At 38.1% G+C, this 12,566-nt stretch overlaps 1 pseudogene across 1 annotated transcript; it reads left to right on the forward strand.

Annotated features, from left to right (window-relative positions):
- The first annotated feature begins 899 nt into the window (after positions 1-899).
- On the forward strand, positions 900-5,687 carry LOC148871023 (sulfite exporter TauE/SafE family protein 4-like; annotated as a pseudogene). The gene is made up of 10 exons (XR_016106462.1): positions 900-1,294; positions 1,399-1,558; positions 1,836-2,036; positions 2,232-2,293; positions 2,390-2,438; positions 2,529-2,584; positions 2,689-2,957; positions 4,691-4,784; positions 4,969-5,109; positions 5,200-5,687. The product of XR_016106462.1 is annotated as a sulfite exporter TauE/SafE family protein 4-like (transcript).
- The last annotated feature ends 6,879 nt before the right edge of the window (positions 5,688-12,566 follow it).

Genomic DNA, 12,566 nt, shown 5'->3' on the forward strand with positions numbered 1-12,566 from the left:
TTGTGGCCAATTTAATGTCAACGAAAAACAAATATTTTAGTATAGAAATTATATGATTTATTGAACATAATGTCGAATAATCAAATGTAAACATGCTTTTGAAACTAGATTCAAAAACATATTTTTGGTTTCAGTTTTGAAAACAGAAAAATACACCCACATTCAATAACATGTTTTTTGTGTTTTTGTTTTAAGAAACAATCTGTATCTTGTTTTTATTTATTTTGGGGACCGGCAAATCACATTGTTTCTCAAACAATCTCTTTTTAAACAAAAACAATTTGTACAATTGACAATTTCACATTGTAGGACACGCCCTTGACGAGTCTGCCATGTGTACAGTCATACACGTGCCCACGTGGACCATACAGAGTGATAAAAAGTTAACACTGCATAACCACTAGAGCCCACGTGTCTGTGATCCAATGGAAGCGAAATCGCCTACCACTGTCAGGTTGGCGGATTGTAGCCTTGTAGACAGAATTGAATTGGCGTCGTGGTTATACACGGAATTGTGTATGAAAATGGCCACCCTCCTTTTCACATGCCCCACGTGGCAATAGATCTATCTCTGTGGAATATAATACTAATTGATTTATCTATGTAAATCAATTGATTCTCTTTCTAACCAGTAACTTCCCTATTAATTCAATTAAGACGGCCATCCATCAATTAGAAATAAATTTGATAAAACAAAAAAACGTTTTTCTTGGCTCCTTTTGAATCATCCGCCATACAAACGATGGGTCCCACGCAGTTGAATGGAATGATATCGTCTAGTGGGCTCCACTCCGGTAAGAAAAGTCTTGTGGTACTCTTCTTTCTCCCTGAGTCCCTGTTTTTTGACGGGTAGGTGGCACATTCATATGCCTTAACGCCATGAGATGTCTGTGGTGTTTGTCTGATCTGGCAAGTTCCTCTCTCTCTCTCTCTCTCTTAAGAGATAAATGTGAGTCGGGCTGCTGCTGCTGCATTCTCTGCGGAGCAGAGGCCATTTTGGAGTCTCACCTGCTTCGAAACACCTCCTTCCTTTTATTTTATTATTTGAATCTTTTAGCCTTTCTTTGTAGATCTATTGTTTCTGTCAAGTGAGGTGGTTGAGCAAAGGCAGGCATCCATGGCGACGAAAGGATTCGTATTGTATCTGCTTTCTGCATTCTCTGTTGCAGTTCTATCGACGTTCTTCGTTTCCGACTCTAATGTCCACCACTACCCACCTCGTCTCTCCTCTCTAAACTCAACTATTACGCAATGCCCAGATAATGCATTCGGCGACAGCACCAAAGTTTGGCCTGTACGTCTCTTTCTCTCTTGACTACTTGCTTCTTCTCTCTTTCTATTGATCAGAGCGTTTCAACATTTTTTTCTTTTTTCTTTTTTGGTACTTGGGTTTCGCAGAACTTAGAATTCAACTGGAGAACTGTAGTGGCGACGGTGATTGGATTTCTGGGTTCGGGCTTTGGAACGGTGGGTGGCGTTGGAGGTGGAGGGATCTTCGTCCCCATGCTCAACTTGATCGTTGGATTCGACACAAAATCCGCTGCTGCTCTTTCCAAATGTAACCCATCTGTTCCGCTCTCTCTCTGAACTTCCTCTGCTTTTTACTTTGTTTTCATCTCAAGAGAAGCTGATTCCATTTGTTACTACATCAGAAAAGCTAACTTTTTCAAATGGAAAGCCAACTGTAGAATCCAAAACCAATTCACTTTGCTTGAACAAAATAGTATATAATGAAAAGTAAAAAGGCAGAGAGAGATTAATATAGTAATAGTTTCTATCTATGACTGTTTTTTGTTTTTGACATAAAGATGGGTGTGGTACTGCTGCTGCTTCAGGTATGATAATGGGTGCATCAGCATCGTCCGTTTGGTACAATCTAAGGGTATCTCATCCAACAAAGGACGTGCCCATAATTGACTATGATCTAGCCCTTCTCTTCCAGCCTATGCTCATGCTTGGAATCACCATTGGAGTCGCACTCAGTGTTGTCTTCCCTTACTGGCTCATCACTGTTCTCATCATCATTCTCTTCTTGGGTACGCCAAATTTTTTTAACCCCATTTGTTTAATACAATCTCTATTTAATTGTTCAATATATTATCAAGAAACCCAGATCCCCAGTACTCATTAGATGTTATAATAAGCTGATAATTCATACTTTTCAATGGGTCTCTGTTTCTCAATCCTATTAAGCTGACACGTCACTGAGAGCATTCTTTAATAACAATTAGGGACATCATCGAGGTCTTTCTTCAGGGCAATCGAGATGTGGAAGCAAGAGACGATTTTGAAGGTGAGTTTGTAACGTTAGAACAAATCAAACAAGGAATTGTATAAGTGCCGGTGGTTATTAAAAGTTTCCATTGTTTCTGGGAAAAACGTCAAACAGAAGGAACAGAAGAAGCAACAAGAAGCTCTAGTGAACTGTCAGGACGATGGTAAGACACTAAAAGAACTCGACTTATTATAAAATTCTCTCTCTTTTAGATTTAGGCTTATTGAAATTTGCTCGCATCTCCGCGTGGCAGTTCTGATAGATGCAGAGTATGAGCCTCTGATCCCTCAAGTAGAGAAGACCAAATTGGTGAGCAACCCACCCATTCTTCTTCTTTTTCTGTCTTCTGATCCTCTTATCTATTTGAAAGACTAAGTTGGTCTTATTTTCCTTAATTTGCTCCTTACTTTCAGCAAATACTACGCTTCAACTTGAGATGGAAAATGGTTCTAGTGCTCTTGCTTGTCTGGTTTTCATTTATACTTCTTCAAGTCCTCAAGGCATGTCCCTCTCTCTCTCTCTCTCTCTCTCTCTCTCTCTCTCCACCCACCCATTTATCTGAATGACCGTTTTGTACTGCGCGCTCTGTGGCGTCTTGGGAGGAACTGTCGGTGGCCTGCTCGGTTCTGGTGGTGGATTCATATTGGGGCCTCTCCTCTTAGAGATTGGAGTCATTCCCCAGGTTTGGATCAATGACTATTCTTATTTCTTAATCATGGGGTCATTTCACTGAATCTAATATGAGAGGTTCATCATGTGCAATTAAAACAATAAGGGGTTTAGAGAAATAATAATTTCATGAAAATGTTGACTAAATTAATAATACTTTAATTAAAAAATGTGACGCTTTAGAAACAAAGAAAGTAAAGGGCAACCCAGTGCAGGAGGCTCCCGCCAATGCCGGGTCCAGGGAGGGACAGAACAAAAGAACAGTATTTATAATATATTGAGTGACCCTTTTCCCTTGAGGCCTGATTGCCTGACTAATATAATATCTTCCTAAGTGTTTCATAAGTTACCCTTATTTCAGGAAAACTCAGAACTTGATAGAAGCAAGAATCAAAATTTTGCAAAGTATCGTCCCCCCAACCTATCAAACCGGATTTCCTGCCCACTTCTCTCTACCCGCCATGAATTGCAGCCACACATCGCCATATTGAATTGTGAGATGTGTGGCTGCAATGATAGAGTGTGGGTAGAAAAAGTGAATAGGAAATCTGGGTTCCCTAACCTATTGACCCATTTTAGGGGGTAGGCAGGCCTAGAATTGACACCCCCCCACACCCAACTTCGAAAAATAATAACTAAAAAAAAAAGTGCATGCACACCCCAATTATGACATCTCTTCTCTCCCACTTCACACCTCAGAATGCACCGCTTTTATAGAGAGAAATGAGCTTTCACATCTTCTTAACCTGAAATGGCTGAGAAGAGGAAAGGTTCCTTCTTGAAGGTACTCCCACTTTTTTTTCCCAGAGAAGAATCAATAAGCCTAAGTTTGAAAAAAAGTACAAATGCAAATATATACAGTGTAAATACATATAAAATAATACAAAATATAAGGTTTTGCACTCTACATATTTGCATTTGTACTCGAACCAAACTCAGCCTAAGGTTTAAGGTACCAAAACACCCCTTCCACCATGTTGCATATCAGTGTATCTATACTTTGAATCTTGGATATAAGAAGCTGATTAGTAATTTAAACAGTACCAAAATCTAACTAAAAGAGTTATTCTCACGCCCATTAAGTTATTCTCGCCCACTGGCTATCAGCTTAATTCAAACTGCTGAACTAGGGCTTACTGGATTTGAAGGAGGGGAGCATATGAAATAATTCCCCTTTTCAATCGTGTTTATTTTTGTGTGTGTGTGTTTAAGATTGGAATCATTCATAATCAGTACAAACCCGTTCTCCAGTCCATGATCTTTCTCCTCATCACTTTGAAATCTCACAGATTAAGTTGTTAATGTTCCCCTGATTCAGAAAACAACCATTGACTTTTTGAAATCGAGAAATGGGCTTCACTCTCTCTTTTGCTGATGGGTTCACACTTCCCACTAAAAAGAACTCTCCTGAATGTTAGCTTTCCTAGAAATTGCCAAAGCTAAAACCACTCTATGCGACCCAGAAAAGAAATCGTCAGTGTTTTAAACCAAACAGCAAAAGATGTGATGTTTTGTTTTTCCTTTCAAACACTGGCATATTCAAATTTTATTGAGGGGTCTCCGGATTGTCCTACAACCACAGTCCGTCTCCTTATAATCAGTACACTTTGACAAAATATACACCCCTTAAAGATCCTAACTAGCACAACCCTCTGCATTGTTCTAATGTTGGAAGTATCAGTTTTATCGGTTGAGTACTTTCTGTGGTATACACAATTAAGCAGAGATTTGGTGCTTCATTTGTAGGTAGCAAGCGCCACAGCAACATTTGTCATGATGTTCTCATCATCTCTGTCTGTCGTGGAGTTCTACTTCCTCAAGAGATTCCCTATCCCTTATGGTAGGTCCCTCTGTCATTTCCTCTCCTTCAATTTTCTTTCAGTAATCACAGTAACCACCATCTCTCCTGTTCTTGTTTAGCAAACAAAACAACAGGACTAGACTCTATAAATCCCATTGGTTGTCTGGCTGAGGTTTCTGCTCAAGTATACTCATCTTTGTTGACAATCACTTTGTATTTGCAGCTTTGTATCTTATGTCAGTGTCTATGGTGGCTGGATTCTGGGGTCAGTTCTTCATTAGAAAGTTGGTTACGTTTTTGGGGAGAGCTTCCATCATAGTCTTCATTCTATCAGCTGTCATCTTTGCAAGCGCTCTAACAATGGGTAACTTCATTTTCAATTCAACTACACAACCCATATCATTCTGCAGTATAATCAGAGCTAATTTATATAATATATATACACGTTTGGCAGGCGTTGTGGGCATCGATAAGAGCATCCGCATGATACACAACCATGAATACATGGGGTTCCTGGGCTTCTGTGACAGTTGATTACTGTCTGAACAACAGAGATTACAGCAAAGAAAGAGGGTGTAACAGAAAGGAGAAATGAAAGGAGAGGAAGATAATATAGCTTAAATTCTGTCAAAAGCAGTACAGAGGATGTGTTGGCCAATACCTAATTGACCAACCCAACTGTGCTGTCATTCCATGAAGAGTTGAAAACAAGAAATAAATAAAGCTGTGTTTTATTGTGGCTGTCTGTGATGTGTGTTAACTGCTTGTTAACACCAATTCTATTTGTATTTCACTATTTCTTCATCTTGATGTGTGTTAACTGCTTGTTAACACCACTTCCATTTGTACATCTTAATTGTGATGTGTTGTTAGCTACTGGTTAACACCATTCATCACGTTCAATTAGTAAAGGGTTCAAGTAATTAATATTTCTTAGAAAAATATCTATCTTCTGCAATTTCTGTGGCTGGCTTGGGTCTATATCTGGCTGCTATATGATCAATTTTTTTGTGGACAGACACCCTTTTTGTCTTGTGTTTCTTGTTTTCCTTGAATCATGAGCCTTTCAGTAAAAGGAAAACGAAAAGTTGTCTTCAAGACTGAGAGTGCTTGGCGTTTGGTCAATTATATATAGAAGAGACACTGTAAAAGGCTTTGGGCTCCAAGCTGGTCCAAGACCTACAAATACAGCAAAGAATGAAAAAAATTTGAGGTATTACTTGATGCCGATAGCCACATGAGGATAATCGCATGAGGATAAGCTGTAAGCCTGAGACAGGTCAAGTTGTTGGCTTGATTGGATTGGTCCAACCATCATAGCCACCTGATCTGTGCCCCCTGGTTAATTGTTTGGGACATGAGAGATAAGATGGACCTTGGACGTTTGCCTTCATTTATTAATGACATTGACACCACGATTCGGTCAGCACCCACCTGATATATAATAACCAGTCAATCGGTATTCATCAAATCAGTTTGGGGAGAGGGGTGTTGATTGGCCAAAGCTCTTTCTGTCTTTCACTATTAAATAAAAAAGTTTATATTTTAATACATAGCCATAAAAAAAAAATCCTCATTTCTGATTATATGAGATTCATAAAAGGGTTATTGTTTACAAATAAAATTTAACTTCATTTCTTGAATTAAATAAAAAAGTTTATATCGAAAAAATTCTCAGACACTGGGGGTATGTATAAAACAAAATTCTCAGACACTGTCCTCAACCCCGATCTCCTCTGGGGATAAAAATGACCCTTCACCGTTGTCCCTAACGAAGACAAGTTTTTTATCTGGGATCTCAATCCCCAAAATTTTTAAATTAAAATTATTTTTAGAAAATAGGTTTATTTAAAAATAAGGAATTTTTTTAAATATAAAAATGTTTTAAATATATTTAGATATATATATATATATAATATAAACAATATCATAGATAGTATGTATAATATTATATATATATATATATATAATTAATATAAATAATTGGGATTGGGGCGGGCGGGGAATTCACTCCCCATCCCCATCCCTGTCCCCAGTTGGGTATTACTATCAATCCCACCCCATCCCTGTCAAAGCAATCTTCATCCTGACTCGATGGGATTAGAGAAACCGAATAACCGACAGGGACGGGGAAAATTGCCATCCCTAGCAGGGACACTCATTATATAGTTATTAATACCATGGTTTTCAAAATCGGACCAGACCGGACAGTTGGACCGAAAAAATCAAGAACTGATCAGGTGACCAGTTCTATTTTCCCCAAAAACCGGATTTTCCCCCAAAATCGTTGATTTTGGTCAGCGAACCACTGAATTGGGCAGTTAACCATTCGAACGTTTTTAGCCTTTTTTATTTTTTAAATTTTTTTGATTTTTTTTGTTAGAACAGGTTAAGCATTCGACTCGAACGGTCAGACTGTTCGACCCAATAACCGGACCCTGACTGGTTCAGTCACCGGATCGGTTTTAAAAGCCACGATTAATACAATAAAAATAGAGGACCGATGATAATAAATGATTGTCCTAATCAATGTTGGAAGGCTGGAACCAGACAAGAAACCGGAATGCTCCATGGGTCCCAGTTTTGCTATTGCTAGTTTAACCCATTCAGGCCCTACGTGAAAACCACCAATTCAACCTACACGGACAAAGGCCATGGGTTCCTGATTTTCACGATCTGACTCTCACTCTCCGGTCTAGGTCAAGTCCTACAACAGTGGGCCCAAATAGTTGAATACTTGAATTATTAATTAATTCTACAATTGAAATTTTGAATAGGCCACTTTTGGGTACAATAGAAGGTTGATGAATCATCCAAAGCTTGATATAACTCTTTTATTTATTTATTTATTTAGTTTAGAGTTTAGACAGACAGAAATTGATGAATAACAAATGGCTAAAAGTAGAGAGGTGAATTCCCCTAACAATTGAAGGTTGGAATATTTTGCCCTGATCTTTCAAGGCAGTCATGATCTACCACATGACCAGCCCTTTCGCCATGTTGGACCACACCCATTGAGAATGCTCTCATTTTTGTTTGCTTATATTTTTTCTGGTTGTGAGGAAAAATAGCTAATTCATAATATCCAAATTATAATTTCTGTTCTCACAAGAGAGAGAGAAAATAAGTTTAAAAAGAGGGGTATTTTAGTCAAGACAAAGTTAAGATACTTTGAGAAATAATTCCTATTTTTTTATAGTAGTATCATTGTCACTCCCGGCATTCTTTATACACTTCTCTCCCTTAGGTATGGATATCTATTTTTTTTCTTATTTCTTCCTTCTAGATTTCTCTCCCTCTATCCCCCATTCAACCAAAATACTTTCTCTCTCCTCTGTCTAGTAGGTTGCATTTATAAAGCACATGCCATATGGTTAGTTCTCTCTCTCTCTCTCTTTCTTGCACATGCCGTATGGTTAGTTCTCTCTCTCTCTCTCGCACATGCGTTCAGGGATGGGAGTGTGTGAAGCTATTGATGTAAACTAATTGCAGTCTGCAGTTAGTTTAAGGGAGGGCATGAAGAGGTCGTTGGTTGGAGTCAGATTTTTTTGTTAGTGTTTTACTTAGTCTGTTTTCTGTTTCAATAAACCCTAGTTTTTAGGGATGTTATTATTTGACCTATTTCTTTGCTTTGTTAATCACATAGCTAAGATAAGGCTAAAGTGTGCTGCTTTTATGCTTTCTGTTAGAGTTGTAAATGGCTATAAAAGCCAAGTTCTGTTTCAATAAAATAGGCAAGTCATTCAGTCCATTTTGTTGAGCTCTTGTTATTGCATTCAATTGTTTCTAACACTTTGTCGAGTATTTTTTTCTTCTTAGGCTCTGTTTGATTTCTGTGTAATTTTATTTGCATTAGTAATAACACAATGAGAATACAAATAAAAGAAAATTGCATATTTTTTCTTCAGATTTTACTTTGCTTCAGGTTATTTTTATTTTACATAAGGCTCAGTTTGGAAAAAGTACAAATACAAATATATACATATACAGTGCAAAACCTTGTATGATATTTGTATTTGTACTCTTCCCCAAGTGTGCCTAATTTGCAATGCAAAGGAAACAAAATAAGGCAAAGGATAAAACAAAAACAAATAAAAAAATTGCACTCAAAAACATTTGCACTTCCATACTTATACCAGTGCAAATGAAGCTGCACTGCAAACAAACCAGGCCTTAATGGCTGACATGATAGCATGCATTCCGATCCCTATAATAAGCGACAATCTTGCTTTTTTTTTATCTGATCTTTTTTTGTTTTGACATGATATGTCTGGAAATTTATTTGAGCAATTTGAGTTTCGAACTAGCAGTCAGCTGTCAGCAACTCAACTACATTCAGTTGGTTTGCATGTGGAGTGGTAGATAGACTCCAAAGTCCTCTGGACTGTTTGTTTGGTATGTAGAGATAAGATAGTATGACGGGTGTCAATTGGACTGGATTTGGCCCAATCTGATCCAGTCTAATGTGAGTCCATTATAAATGGATCTGATTTACTCCAGTCTAATGAATATTTTGGACCGTTTTGAACCGGTTCAGTTCAATGTTTAGACTATCTAATCTGTTTAAATTCACGTTAATTAGATTGGTTCCAACTCAAACCTGGTCTATTGATACCTGTGTTCTTATCTTCTATCAATGGACCAGATATTGGCTCAATCCAATCCAATCCAATATAAATTCATTACAAATGGACCAGGTCCAATCTAATGTCTTATTGGTCTGTCCAAATTGATTTTGATTTTGATGGAATCCAATCCAAAACCGGTACATTGACACCCCTAGGTGACAGAACCTTATTAAAAAAAATCTAGCTAGGTTGTGTTTGTCTCTCCTCAAGTTTTTCAATTAGTCAGAATGAAATATTTCGACTGTTATATCTGCTTTGGTGTAATAACATGTTTTGGTGTGTCAAAAGTAAGAGCTCAAAGATTTCTGCCCTAAAAAATCTTCCATCCATTTTACGTTGAAACAGAAGTAGCATTGAATGATCTTGACATTACATTATATCACATACAGCTGAGCAAAAATGCCATGACATTCATATGAGATGTGAGTTCTCCAACTTGAGTTCATGGATGACTTGGACCGGCAGATTGCTCCTAATTGATCCACTCAGACTAGACTAACACCACTATGATCTCTCTCTCTCTCAACCCAAACCGATACCAGATTTAGAAATTAACACATGCAAAAAAGAAAAAAAGAAAACATTTTATATAATGTTGTTAAGGGCAAATTATTGATCTCAATGTATTTTTCCTTGGCTAGCATGTTAATTAGGTCTTATTGGGGTCACAAGAGAGTTTTGCAACCGTGATCGCAAATGTGTGCTCCTAATGTGTTCATGCAATCATGTTTTATGAAAATGATACATGACATCAAAATATAATAATATTTTAAATACACAACTGTGGTTTGGTTAGGACCATTCTGTGAGTGGGAAGATGTTCCCTATGAACTGCTACAAGTGCTGTGAGGTGGGTGTGAGGACCATTCTGTGAGTAAGAAATCCAAACTCTGGGCAGGTTGGCCAAGGCTTCAGTCCAATCAAACTCTACTTTGTTGAGGTTAGGTTAGACAAACCGAATTTGTACCCATATTGCTCACCATTGCATGGTTTGTTTTGTGCTTCGGGAAATCAGATCTGTTCCTCATAGAGCGCACCTCACACCAACCTCATAGCTCTTTCAGCTGTGCATTGAGAACATCTCCCACACTTGATTTTCACATTCATGGGAAGATGTTCCAATGCATGGCTGTGATGTAATATGAGGTTGGTGTGAGGTACAATCTGGAGCAAATCCAATTTCTTTCTTAAGATGACCAAATCTTACATGTCCGAGAAAGTCTTAGTCATGCTTTTTAGGATAAATTGCTGAAACCCCCCATAAAGTTTGGTAATTACAATTACTTTCCCTTAACTTTATGACACAGTTGTAAGTAGACCCCCTTTGTTAGAATTTGTTAACAAGAGGCACAAAAATGTCCAAAATACCCATGCATTTACTATTGAGGTTGGTTTCTACAGAAAAACAATACAAACTTTATAAACAATAAAAAAATGAGAATTTAAAAATGCAGTTTTACCTTTGAGCAATTGATATAAAGCACAAATTTTAAAAAGTAAATCATTTTCAAAAAATGATTGGAAAGGTTTGGGGTTGCCATTCATATGAAGAGAAAATTTGGAAAAATAAGCATTTAGGTCAAAAGCACCACATGGGTATTTTGGAAAATTTCATGCCTCTTTAGAGGATTCAAATAAAGGGATCTAATTGTAACTATGTCATAAAGTTCAGGGGAGGTAATTACAATTATCATATTTCAGAGGAGGTTTCAGCAACAATCAAAAACTTCAGGGAAGATTTCAGCAATTTACCTTTTTTTTATTTTAATAAGATGTCATTGGCTTGTCAATAGGTTGGGTTGGGTCGGATCAGGGTTGAACATGACCCCAAACCAATAAGAAAACACCAGACCCATTCCTAACCAAAACCTCATAAGGTCCATAAGTAGAACCAGAACCAACCCTCTTACGTCTGAGCCAATGAGATTCCATTATAACTGACAGGCCTTTAACATAATAATTTGGCAGGGAAGCCATGAGAAATATATATAGGGGCTGTTTGATAATGGCTGAATTTTCTGAACCAAAACACTTATTACTTTGTCTTTTAGTGGATAAAATGGTTAAATAATAAAGTATTCAATGCTATTATTATCTATATATACAACTTTTTGAGCTTCAGCAATTAAGGAGCCTACAATTTCCTTAGCTTCTTAAAAAGACAAAGCAATAAGCTTGTCAGTTAAGTCATTTCAGCTGTTATCACTTATCCAACAGCCCCTTAATATATTCGACCAAAATTAGTAAACCCAATCCCGTTTTTAGAGATTTGTCCAGTTCTATGATCCTGAGATGAGTAATGGTTGAATGGAGTTTGGATCTCCTCTCTAACACAAAATCCCTTCCCAACACATTCCAACATGATTTATGCCCACACATTTCAAGCACGACTTAGGATCTCCTTCCACAAAAAACTGTCCCAACACATTCCAGCATGACCTGTGTCCACACATCTCATCCATGGTGGGTCTCGTTTTTTATGGTGAGACACGCAGACAGATATAATTTAAGAAACTATAACCGTGTTGAGACAGTTTTTGCTAGGAGATTCCAACTCAAATCACATCCCATCAATGTGTACAAAACCAGACGAGATCATCTGCCCACAAAGTACGCCCCACAGTCCATCCCATCCGTGCATTGGGAGTATCTCCCCATGACAAGCACGAGAGTAGTTCACATCTCTCCGCCTCACATGGGGCCACCCCACAGCACATCCCCGCCGTGGGGCACGCTTTGTGGGCAGCCAATCCGATCCGGTACAAAACACGTTTGAGATCCGTGGATATAGATCAAATTGGACCAAGTTGGAAAGATTTCCGTTGGGAGGAGATCCGGTCTACTTCTGAGAAGTCAAAGACTCAAAGCGATCCTTTTTACCACCAAAGTGCTTTTATCTGCTGCGTGGAGACCAAACAGGAACATATATCAACATGATGTCTGGGTCAGGACAACTACTGTCAGATGTGGAGATGGTTGAACCGGTAAACCACAGACCCAGTAAACTTGCTGAGTCCCGATTGCCTGAACGTTTTCAAGAGTTACCGGATAAACGATTAAATTCCATGTTAAACCAATAGACGGTCGACTCAGTGAGCTTTCTGATTTTGCCTCAACCGGATTCCGGTCTGACAACTGATCAAGAGAAATAGAGCTCTCTCTTATCTCTAGTTTGCTGATGACTGATGTTACT

The sequence above is a fragment of the Nelumbo lutea genome, chromosome 2, assembly GCF_056320005.1.
Source record: "Nelumbo lutea isolate HS-2025 chromosome 2, American lotus-T2T, whole genome shotgun sequence".
Classification (NCBI taxonomy): domain Eukaryota; kingdom Viridiplantae; phylum Streptophyta; class Magnoliopsida; order Proteales; family Nelumbonaceae; genus Nelumbo; species Nelumbo lutea.